This window comes from Topomyia yanbarensis, chromosome 3, assembly GCF_030247195.1.
Source record: "Topomyia yanbarensis strain Yona2022 chromosome 3, ASM3024719v1, whole genome shotgun sequence".
Taxonomy (NCBI): domain Eukaryota; kingdom Metazoa; phylum Arthropoda; class Insecta; order Diptera; family Culicidae; genus Topomyia; species Topomyia yanbarensis.
This window is the reverse complement of record NC_080672.1, coordinates 359,808,973-359,821,282: the sequence shown is the minus strand read 5'-3', so window position 1 is coordinate 359,821,282 and position 12,310 is coordinate 359,808,973. Positions and strand designations below refer to the sequence as shown.

At 34.3% G+C, this 12,310-nt stretch overlaps 1 protein-coding gene across 1 annotated transcript in view; it reads left to right on the top strand.

Moving 5' to 3' along the window:
• Positions 1-11,156, top strand: part of LOC131692132 (5-hydroxytryptamine receptor-like) — a 589,846-nt gene extending 578,690 nt beyond the window's left edge. Inside the window, exon 12 of the mRNA XM_058979004.1 lies at positions 8,558-11,156. The gene's annotated coding sequence lies outside the window, so the exon portion shown is untranslated. The remainder of the gene's footprint in view (positions 1-8,557) is intronic.
• Positions 11,157-12,310: the final 1,154 nt, after the last annotated feature.

Sequence of the window (12,310 nt, the reverse complement as noted above, 5' to 3'; positions counted from 1 at the left end):
TTCATTTTATGAATTTGAAAATGATTTTTTATTTTTTTTTTATTTCATTTGTTTCATTTTCATTTTCTGCAATTTAGTCACTGCGAACCATAATAAAAACATTTTTTGGGAGCAGAACGAAAAAAATGACAAAGCGGTTCAAGGAAATCCCTGGCGAAGAAGTTTTTTCAAAAAATGGAACGGGGCTTCACAATTTAAAACCAAAGTTTATATGGAGCACTAGGGGTGATCAATAGGGAAGATATCAATAAAAATGGTCATCTTAAATTTTCTTACAAAGTTTTACATAAAATGCTTATTTATTACATTGAAAAAGATCTTTATGCAATTTTTTAGCTCAATCGGACATATTTAAGGGGATGCACCGTTTGAAAAATTGAAATCATAATATTTGAAAGAATTCAATACATGACAGGCTGAAAATCAATTTTTTTTCGTCTGGATATGTCTTAAAATCGTCAGCATCGAGTGTCAAAACAAACAAAAACCGCTACAAACCAATTTAAAAAAGTTTTAGTGCCAAGGACTATCAAGAAGTATCTCCGGCTACCGATCAAGCAACAGTCTCAGCTGACAGTGAAATAAAAGGAACAGGTAGCTTCTAGGGAGATGGACGGGTGTCGATGGCCAACCCACCCCACAGGAATATACCATACGGGAACTGGTTTTGAATAAACCAGCGGAAACTGAGGGAGGGATTGCTCTGTACCTGCAATTGTGAGAAAGAGAAAGGATTGCTCGAGCTGTTTGATGCGTGAAAAAGAAGCTGGAGATTTTGAAGATATCTGGAGAAGGTTTGGAATGAGACGAAAAATGGATAAGCAAGTATCAGTCACTCGCGTAAGTAGGAGATGAGGAAGGAAATAGAAAAACTGGTATATTTTTCTACAGACATATTCTAATTTATATATACAAAAATCGAATAAATACACTAAATACGCGTCGATTTCTTACCTCATGTAAGGAATCGAAAGTCTTATTGTAATGTTATAATCGATTTGATACAAACATTACAGTAAGGCGGGGCTAGTTGATGGAACGATGACCTCGGAACATGTCTGGCACTGTACACGAAATGGGTCATCGGAAAGTCAAATGAGCTGATACCTACCTAAATCCTTGAACCAAGTTATTTGCATGGATATGTTAAAATACATGCAAACATCTTTTTTTCTGTAAATCACTACCAGCTAGTGGGAGTTAGGGTGGTTAATACACACACAAGGACTATCAAGAAGTATCTCGAAGATCAAAAATTTTATTGTAATGACATGGTTTCAAAATGCATAAACCGTCGAGATCAAAGCAAAACGGTAAAATCTGCAAAAGAAAAACAAACAGAAAAGAATTGATGAAAAAAGGTGAAAAAAGATTTCATTCAAAAAAGGTTCATTCTAGTTGTAAAAAAAAAGTCTTTCTTTGGATTTGGAAAAACTTTTGACCATCGAATCTTTTAAAGAACTGGATTTTATGGGAGCAATTCAATTCAAACGAGGGCAGGGATTTAGGGTTCCAATTAAATTATTGTTGGGAAATTTTTGAAAAAATCTTCGAACGGGATTTGATAGTTAGAAACCAAAGTTTTGTGAAATTTTACAAAATAGCATTTGGAATGTTGAAATTTCCCCTTTGAATTTTTTGGAATATTATGAAATAATCGCCCTTAATGATGTCAGATTGAGCTAAAAAAATACATAGATTCCTTATTCGACATAAAAAGCATTTTATGTAAGACTTTATACGAAAATTAAAAAGATTTTTATTGATATCTTTCCTATGAGGCACCCCTAGTTCCCTATACAAGCTATGGTTTTAATCGGTAAAGCCCCGTTCCAATTTTTTCAAAAATTTCCTTGGGCCCCAAACTTTTGCCATTTTAGCATTGAAAATGCTTTACTCTACTGTATGGGGCTGTGGCTAGGTGTAAAACTAAAATCTGACTTCAAACTGCGTCACGAAAATGTGGCATAATTTTATACGATTGTAACGCTGTTAATTGTTAATGGATTTGCTTCATTTAAATACTAATAGATTCAGAGAAGTACAACTTAAAAATTGGATGTAACTATAAATTGGTATTTTAACTGTACACTATTGAAAAAATCCGTATTATTGTAAAAACATTGGGAAAATGTAAGAAAACAAAGTTTTCGCTTAGGTTTTGTTAATTATTGATGGATTTTCATGATTCTAACACCAATCGATTCTGAAAATTGCCAGTAAAAAATTGTTATTAAATTTATCTGTGTATTTTATTAGCACACTATTGAAAAATCCGTAAATATGCAATAAATAGGGAAAACATATACAATTTTCACAAATTTGCTCAAGATTTTCCTTAGCACGGACCTCATTTCGACTTTCATAAGCGTCTTACACATTTCCTGACATGATATAAAAGGAATGTTTTTGACCGAATTCCTTCATTGCCATGCCTTCTCTGCTGGCAGAACTAGTTGGATTATCGCTACGGAAGGGGAACCGTTGTCTGTGTGCACTGGAAGGATTTTGTTTGCAGCTACAAATAGGGTTCGTCGCGGTTGCGGTAATTACCGCAACCGCGCGGTATTTACCGCACCCGCACCGCAAAAACTGCGGTGCGGTGAGACACTTTTTCTCGCGGATGCGGTGCGGGAAATGAGCTTTTACAGCGCGGTTTTACCGCAACCGCACTTAAAAAATAATTGATAAAGTCTGCAGCCTGCATTAAAAAGTGAATTCTAATTCTTCTACTTTTACCATTTAACACTCGGAATACCAAGGGGGCAAAAAAATGAGAACGCTTACTTTGACCGGTCATATCTCAGCCGTTACATAATCGATTTTAAATCTGTCTTCACCAGTAGAAAGGTATGTCTTTTGTGAACACGTCGAATTAAAAAACTAGGCGAACAGAGTTGTCTACCGTAAGCTACAGTAAAAAGAGTATAACAAAGTCAGTGAGAAAAAAATGGGAACGCTTCTTTGACTTGCCATATCTTAGCTGTTTGCTCACCAATTTTAATTCTTTCTTCACCATTGGATAGGTAATTTTTTTATAAAAACAGTGAAGAAAGAATGATGGAAAACAAATTTGTATATCTGAAGTAATTGTAAAAACAGTAATTGAGAGTCAGTACAGACGAAATGAGTTTTTCTGTTCAAACAATCGTATCACGACCGTTTGTCAACCAATTTCAATTTTCCTTACACCAATGCAATCCTTAGAGCTTCTAGACTTGTAATATATGCAATAAATAGTAGATTTTCAAAAATTACTATACTTTTTCGAGTTTTTAGGAGATAGGATTCTTACAATGTACGTGGCATACGGTTGATTGAAATTCTTTGCGACTTGTTAGTTTTACGGTTTGAAAATTACCTGTTTACTCAATAGTTCTACATATTATACATGGATATTATTATATCAAAATGTTTGCACAAACGTGGAAAAACACAATATTGTATGTAAGTTACTAAATAATAGAGTGTATTAGGACGATTCAGTAAATACGAAGAAGTTCAGAATTTTAAAATATTCGGCATATAACTTTAAATTTGAAGCGATGACCTATACATTTTAATACACCAATCGATTGTAATTGATGGCGGCTACAATTTCTGAAAAAACACATTTTTATATTTTCTCAAAAAATAGACAAAATACGTTGAAGTACGGAAATTTGATGTAGTTGCAAATAAGGTCAAATTCAAAGTGATGGCCTACATTTTTATATATACCAATCGATTGTAATTGATTTCGGCTACAATTGTTGCAAGATAAACTTTTCATATTTTCCCAAAAAACGACAAAAATACGTAGAAGGACAGAAATTTCGTCTGTTTGGCACATAACTGCACTTCTACGTATTTTTGGCTATTTTTTGAGAAAATAAAATTGTTCTATTAGAAATTGTAGCCGCCATCAATTACAATAGCTTGGTGTAGGTAGGTAGGTGTAGGTCATCCCTTTTAATTTGCAGTTATTTGCCAATCAAACGAAATTTCTGTACTTCTACTTATTTTTGTAGTGTTTTTAAAGAAAATATAAAAAGTTTATCTTGCAACAATTGTAGCCGAAATCAATTACAATCGATTGGTATATATAAAAGTGTAGGTCATCACTTTGAATTTGACCTTATTTGCCAACTAAATCAAATTTCCGTACTTCTACGTATTTTGTCTATTTTTTGAGAAAATATGAAAATGTGTTCTTTCAAAAATTATAGCCGCCATCAATTACAATCGATTGGTGTATAAATTGCATAGGTGATAGCTTTGAATACTTGAAGTTATTTGTCAACTAAATAAAATTACTGTAGTTCTACGTACTTTTGTCTATTTTTGAGAAAATATAAAAATCGTTCTTCCAGAAATTGTAACCAAAACCAATTATAATCGATTGGTATATAAAAAGGTATAGGTCATCACTTTGAATTCGACGTTATTTGCCAACTAAATGAAATTTCTGTACTTCTACGTACTTTTGGCTATTTTTTGAGAAAATATAAAAATGTGTTTTTTTCAGAAATTGTAGCCGCCATCAATTACAATCGATTGGTGTATTAAAATGTATAGGTCATCGCTTCAAATTTAAAGTTATATGACGAATATTTTAAAATTCTGAACTTCTTCGTATTTACTGAATCGTCCTAATACACTCTATTATTTAGTAACTTACCAACAATATTGTGTTTCTCCACGTTGGCACAAACATTTTGATATAATAATATCCATGTATAATATGTAGAACTATTGAGTAAACAGGTAATTTTCAAACCGTAAAACTAACAAGTCGCAAAGAATTTCAATCAACCGTATGCCACGTACATTGTAAGAATCCTATCTCCTAAAAACTCGAAAAAGTATTGTAATTTTTGCAAATCTACTATTTATTGCATATATTACAAGTCTAGAAGCTCTAAGGATTGCATTGGTGTAAGGAAAATTGAAATTGGTTGACAAACGGTCGTGATACGATTGTTTGAACAGAAAAACTCATTTCGTCTGTACTGACTCTCAATTACTGTTTTTACAATTACTTCAGATATACAAATTTGTTTTCCATCATTCTTTGTTCACTGTTTTTATAAAAGATTTACCTATCCAATAGTGAAGAAAGAATTAAAATTGGTGAGCAAACAGCTAAGATATGGCAAGTCAAAGAAGCGTTCCCATTTTTTTCTCACTGACTTTGTTATACTCTTTTTACTGTAACTTATGGTAGACAACTCTATTCTTCTATTTTTTAATTTGACGTATTCACAAAAGGCATATCTTTCTATTGGTGAAGACAGATTTAAAATCGATTATGTAACGGCTGAGATATGACCGGTCAAAGAAAGCGTTCCCATTTTTTAGACCCCCTTGGTAGTCCGCGTAACTTTTTACCCCCTTGGTATTCCGAGTGTTAATAACGACGCCACTTATTACCTTACAATAGTGAAACATAATAAACATTTAATTGCTCTAATTTCCATGGATTTGACAATGATTTGAAAAGAAATCCGAATATAATCTGTATTCGACCTATCGCTACTTGATTTTTTACATTTTGTTTATTATAACATGATAAAACAACCTGTTACTAAGAAATAAAATCTATAAGCTGTGTCCAATATAATTTGGCATTATCATTTTTACGACATATTTTGAACACTTTACAAGCGAACCTTTCCAAATATATAAAATGCACAATTCAATCATTGAAAAACAATTGAATGGTACTGTCAAATCCAATTTAAAAATGCATCATTTCTCCCGATTCCTCTTGGCAATCGTGGAATTATGAATCGTTTACGATGACGTTTTCTCAACTGTGAATTTTGATTAATTTGGAGAGCTTAAAGATGAACTTAAAAAAGTCTTAAGACTTAAAAACAACCCAAAGAATGTAATTATCATCATTAAACCAAACGAATTTGGAGGAATCAGCAGTAAGGGAAACAAATGTTTGAAAAGCGTCCAAAATAAGAAGGGGTCCAAATTAGGCTGATAACCTTATCATTCGTTCTTCAACATCGTATTTCTATCTCTTTGGGTTTCTGTGTAAATTCGCAATGAATTTTTCTACAGTCCGTTTTTAAGACTCCTTCTACATACATTTTTCATATACGTCCATTGTTCATCCAACGGGTAATATTTTCTACCAAATTAACAACTAATATTTTTCAGTGCGAGTATTTCGTAACTTTTTGAAATTAAAGCTTTCGAAGTTAGGGTATTTCGATTTTTTTTCGTGTTTCTCACAGCCTCCCTTCATATTATGACAAGTGTCAAAGTTAGCCCAATTGCCAAGTTTTGCACAGTTTGGACAATTTTTGACGCCTACCAACTTCAATTGAAATTTTTGCCATTGGTATTATGGAAAAATATTATAAATAATACATAAAAAGGTAGAACTTTCGAACTAGCTATTAGAAAATTACAACTCATACAATTTTGAGGGAGCAATCTTAGTATTTGAATAAGAATACATCAATTTCTTGAAAAATATAAAGTAAGTGTTTTGAGATATTTTGTTCCTAAAATCCCCAATTTGTAATAACATTTCCTCTGTATGCTGTAAATCATACAACTTTTGCAGTTTTTCAAATGTCCTTCAACAACTCTGTACCGGTTGAAATGGGATGGATTCCTGTTATGATATGTGTAGAACGATTTCTGATAATTAAATTAAAAGTTTTCCTATTAATTGCTGCGGAAGAACGTTTTTGTATGTATAATGATGAAATACAGCTACATTTCAGGACTTCAGTGCTATGCTAATATTTACCTTGTTTCGAAAGTATTTATCACAAAATGTACGGCATTTTATAAATAAAACTTGCAAAGTTTAATAAATGTTACATTCTGAGGAGTCCGTTAAAGTTAATGTTATTTCATTATATATGGTTATACAAAAAAAATGAATAATTTTTCAACACACTTCAAAACTACAGAATTTTACCGCATTTACCGCATAACCGCGCGGTGCGGTGCGGTAAATGCAGTGCGGTTGCGGTAAGCGGTGCGGTTTTATTATTTCCTTGCGGTTGCGGTGCGGACTATCCATTTACCGCCCACATCCGCACCGCGACGAACCCTAGCTACAAACGACAATGGTAGAACAGAAGCGAGATGGCAAATTTCTGGTTTATGCCGTGCGTATCAGCCGTGCAGGCAAGGCTCAAATCGTTCCATAGGCTTTTCGTTACGTATCCCGAAACAGTTATTAGCAAACCGTCCTTATTAGGATAATTGAAAAAGAATTCAATTAGAAAATTCCTTTTATTAAATTGTATTAAGTTTGTGCTTGGTAATTCTGTACCATTACCAGTGAGTCATAATATATGCAAATATTCTTCAAAATAATCTGCCAACCCGATGGTTTTTTCAAAAGCTTTAAGGAATTCAGTGAATGTGGCAACCCTGCCACTAAGCGAAAGACACACCAAAAATAATGATGAAAATAATTTTATCTGTCGCACAAAAGGATGGTCTTCCATCTGCACCAAAAAGTTGATAAAAGAGATCGCATTGTGTTACATAGTGCTCATTTGACATGAGCTGCGAAAGAGGAATGTTCGTCTGTGTGTATGCAGCAGAAACGAATCGCCGGAAAGGTTCGAATTGCTTCAAAGGATTCTCGTCCCTAATCCCAAAACATAGTTTTTAACAAACTGTCCTTATTAGGACGAATATATAATGGAAAAAATTGATTTGCTCCTTTAAGGGTTAATAATACTGCATTTTCAATGTAACTGCGGTCTTGTGTTGTATACAACGCTTTATTATTTTTTTTTGTTCTGCTCCCCGATCTTGTGTTGAACAGTAAGAAATTTCACATCTCACTGCTAGGTGGATTAAGTCGATTTTTTATATATATTTTATTTCATTTTTTATAATTCGACGAAAGTAACAGAACATATTCTACTAGAATCTCAAGCAACTTTGTTCAGCATAAAGGGAAACTTCTCTTGGCTCTAGATTGGTGTCTGATTCTGTTGAAACGCAAACCATGAAAATAATTATGTATTTTTGCTCTTCTCGCACAAAGGGTGGATTCACCAAGAATGATTGCCTTAACAAGAAATAAATAAAAAAAATTTCTCCCTGCCACACAGTTCTACTTTATTGATTGAATTGATTTCTATTCTCGAATACATTGATGACTAAAAGATACGAAAGATTTGAATTTGAATTATCTTAGCCATCAACTTGCCAAAAATGGACAACAAAATCGATCAAGCAAAATGATGAGTTTAAAATCATAATTTCGACTTGACACTTCATCTTTGTTCAAACCACCCAGTACTAATCGGAAAGATCCAAAAATGAATTGAACAGTACCAGTCACATAATTCAATAACACTTTGAGCCCTAGCCCCAAAAACCTGACAAAACAGTCCGACAGTTCATGAAAAACAAGATCTCCAAACCACTTCCCAAACCCCAGCCAACTTTATACCTCTCTTTACTAAGTTCAGTATGTATGTGGAATCCACTCATTCTAAAGTACCTCCTATTGGTATCATCTCCAGCAGAAGCTGTCTTTCATATTGCTCTTTTTGTCCTCTGTCTCTCCCTTTCCCCGCAGATGCTGATGATGATGATGATGATGATGATGACGATAGTTCAACCCCGGAAGCAAAAAAAAACGGCCAGCACATTTGTGCATGGGATCCATTTATGGCCATCAACAGTAAGACGAGTGGGATTCGAACGGACTTTGTCAAAAAAACCACCACCTGTTGGAGTGCCATGCGAAGGATACCACTACTACTCGTCGTCGGGCGAGCGGGATGTTCCATCCAGTCTATCTATCTATCTATCTGTCTACGCTATAGCTGGCAAGTATGATAGAAGCCAGCAGTGCCAGTATATGCCAAATTTTATTACTATATTTCCGGTCTTCTGTTTTGCTACTGAGAGGAGACTGTCCATGGCGGTAGAACACATCGGGTCATGAAGTTGGTAATAACCTCTGTAAAATGTAAAGCGTCCGGAGGGGGGAAGAGGGCAGGGGATTTGTGTACCAGAATGGAACCAAACACTGTGTAAGTATATAAAGTTTCAATGCGAAGGATCTTCGTATGCAATGTGACAGGATTTGAAAACACTCACAGACACAAAAACCAACTTGGGTAAAGGATTTGTCTAGTAGGTAAGGTAGGCTAGAGGATTTGAATTATGTACAGTGTAATCAAAGCAAATATTAAAACACATGTAAACAGAACCTGTCGGGTGTCCCAGGTATCGAAGTGCTAGATTAAGCCGTGTTCAGAGCAACCATTATTAGACTAATCTGTACAATAATGTAAATACGTGGAAGAAGCTGGCGTTACAAGCCAATTACGATCGTTATCAAGGAGTCCGCTGAAGATAAGGGCGAAAGCAGTGCGAGCAAAATTCTTGCTCATTAAAAATAATGAGAACTACCTGACGAAAAAAAAACCGAACCAACACGATTGTGGCGGGGCGGCATGCGATGATGTCAAACGAGTCTTTGCTAAACTCAACGGAAGCTACGGCACACCCAGCCGGCCGGCGGAAGAGCAACCGAGCTATGACAACGCAGGGACTGAAAAAAGGAGCGAATCGTTTACTGCGGAAGTAGATTGGAAAAATGAAATCCAAAATTAATAAATTTTCGCACCGCGTTGTCGGTGGTGGTGGGCGGCTGCCCACCGTTGCTTTATCGTGCCGATGGGACACATAAATGTCAAGTGCTGGCGGCGATTAGGGGAAAAATCCAACACTTTTTTTCCGGATTGCCTTTGCCATGGTTACCGTGTCTCATATCTAGTATCTGGGAATCAAATTCAAGTTGGCCTTGCCTGGCGTGACGTTAGTCGTCAGGATTGCCAAGAATAGCACGTTTCCTTAAAGTAGGATGTATTTTGGGAAAAGCGAACCGCTTCGCAGGTGAATGGTAGGCATGAGATTTCTTGCTAAAAAGAAAGTGAAACCTTGACGTCAGCTGTTGGCACAAGCTCATCCAAGTAGCTTTGCCTGATTATCCCGAATATCCGGTTTGACATTTTAGTGAGATTTTGAAACAACCGAATAAGTTTGATATTTTTTGAGTTTGTTGAACAGAGTATTAATTGAAAAGTTTAGAGGTTTTTAATTTTATATCACTTGAAATTAGATTTTTGTTAATCTTTTAAATCTAAGAGGGGAGCAATTTTTAGACTAATTTTACTTAAACATACAGATAGATATGCAAGAAGGACTAATTGAGTTGTATAAACACTAAGGGGGAATGTTTTTAACAGGAAAGTGAATTAACCTATCAGAGACAGAGAGGGCGGACAAAGTTAACAGCGAAGGAGATGGTAGATGAAAGATTATTTACCCAACTAACAGCCTGATTGTTAACACGTACGTTAAGTACGTGGGAATCTGATTGCCATAAGTACACAGCGTGGTCTGAGATTGGGCAGATCCGGGTTGCATGGTAATCAAGAAAAGAATACCACCTCATTCTCGCCACTACAGTGCCATTGAAAAAAAAACATTTATCCTCCTTGATGGTTTAATAAAATGCTCTCCAATTTGTAACAGTATTTATTAAGGTGATCGATTGGTTCTCCTCCACTCGTAACAATGCAGTTGCCCAGAAAGTAAATTTAGCTGATATTTTAACTTTATTTAACAATATGTTTAGTAAAGTTTTTTTATTATTTCAATTATAGAAGTTTTAACCTTAAGGTCATTTGCCTCTTCGGGTTAGAAAAATCGCTTATGAATAATTCCTAACCCTATGTGCGGGGTCGAGACTCGAACCCAGGTGCGCTGCCTACAAGGCAATCGATTTACCAACTACGCTGCGCCCACCTTATTATTAGTAAAGTTTTTGTGCTTTGCAAGACCCTTCTTTTCGTTTAAACAGAAGCTATGGTGGTTCTGATTTTAGCAAGATTTGCAATGGAACTTTTTAACGGTTCGAGATAGGGCTTGATTGCCTTCGATAAAGTAAATGTAAGCTTTAGGGTGTTCTTTAAAAACCGGATTCATTTCTATAATTTTTGTAGTTTTTATTTTACACTAAAGTACTCTTTGGATAACTTGAAGATTATTTTACGGTGCACAATTTGTTTTTATACGCCAACTACTAAACTTGTTCCGTGTCAAAGTTATGAGAGCATTTACCTACATAAAAATATAACTTCATTAAATAGTATTAAGTTTGATTAGGGCAATTACCATTGGATACCATTGCTGTCATATGAAATATCATATTTTGAAGAATAGATTACCAAAAATGGTAAAAAAGATATTTTTCTATTATTTTTAAAAAGTTTATTTTTAGTAAAAAAAAGTATATATAATATTCAAACGAAAGAAGCCAGAGGTTCAGTATATTAAGGCGAACTGTTCTCTTTTAAAATGTCTGAAAGTATTTCTAAAGTCTCACATACCTTCTGTTACACGACACACTGATACACAACCAGAGTGAAGTAGAATATACTTTAGACTATGAATTTATACGTTGCATGTTGACGTGCTACTGAGAGATAGTATTAATGTCATTTTTTCGGCTTTTTTACAAATCTCAAATCGTTAAACGTTCATATAGTTGCTGGCAATGGAAAATGGTCGAACATGTTCCCTAGATTATCATTTTCTAGCCTTTGAAATGGATTTCATTCTGATTTCCGCAACTAGCTCTACGACTGAATTTTGAACCAAATTCGGCTGAAAAAAAATTTAAATCCCGTCAGCTTAATTGATGTACCGTAAACCGGGGTGACTTTGATCATCGGGGTGACTTTTTTCGTAGATCGCTTATTAAACCAGAATAGTCTACCGAATCATTTTAATTTGAAATGATTTTTTCTCTAAACTTATAAAATACTGATTTGTTATACTTTTTAAGTATATTGTTCGGTTTTTGGGTACAAAAACTACAAAAAAACCGAAAATTGATTTTACCTTATTTTTACGAAGCTTCGTAAAGTGTCTATTTTTATAAAACAAATAAATCTCAGATTTGAGCAAGAGTAATAATTTACACGCGAGTTTTTACCCTTTAGATTGAGATGTGCCAAATCTAGTTTTAAGAGTTTGTTAAGTTTAAATGCATTTTTTTGTGAAACTAGTTGGCAATTATTTCAAATTATTTTAAGCTAAAATTCGCAACATTTTTTTTATTGTTCAATATTCCAACGTGTTAAAATGGATGAAACTTTGCACATTGATAAAGCAATGAAATAATCCAATTTTAAATATTTTAAAGGTTTTCATAATCTTTTGTTCTAGTTGGACACAAATTATACGAATTTTTGTTACTCGAATTTTACAGTACACTGCAATACTTTGTACAATACCAATTGACATCGCTTTA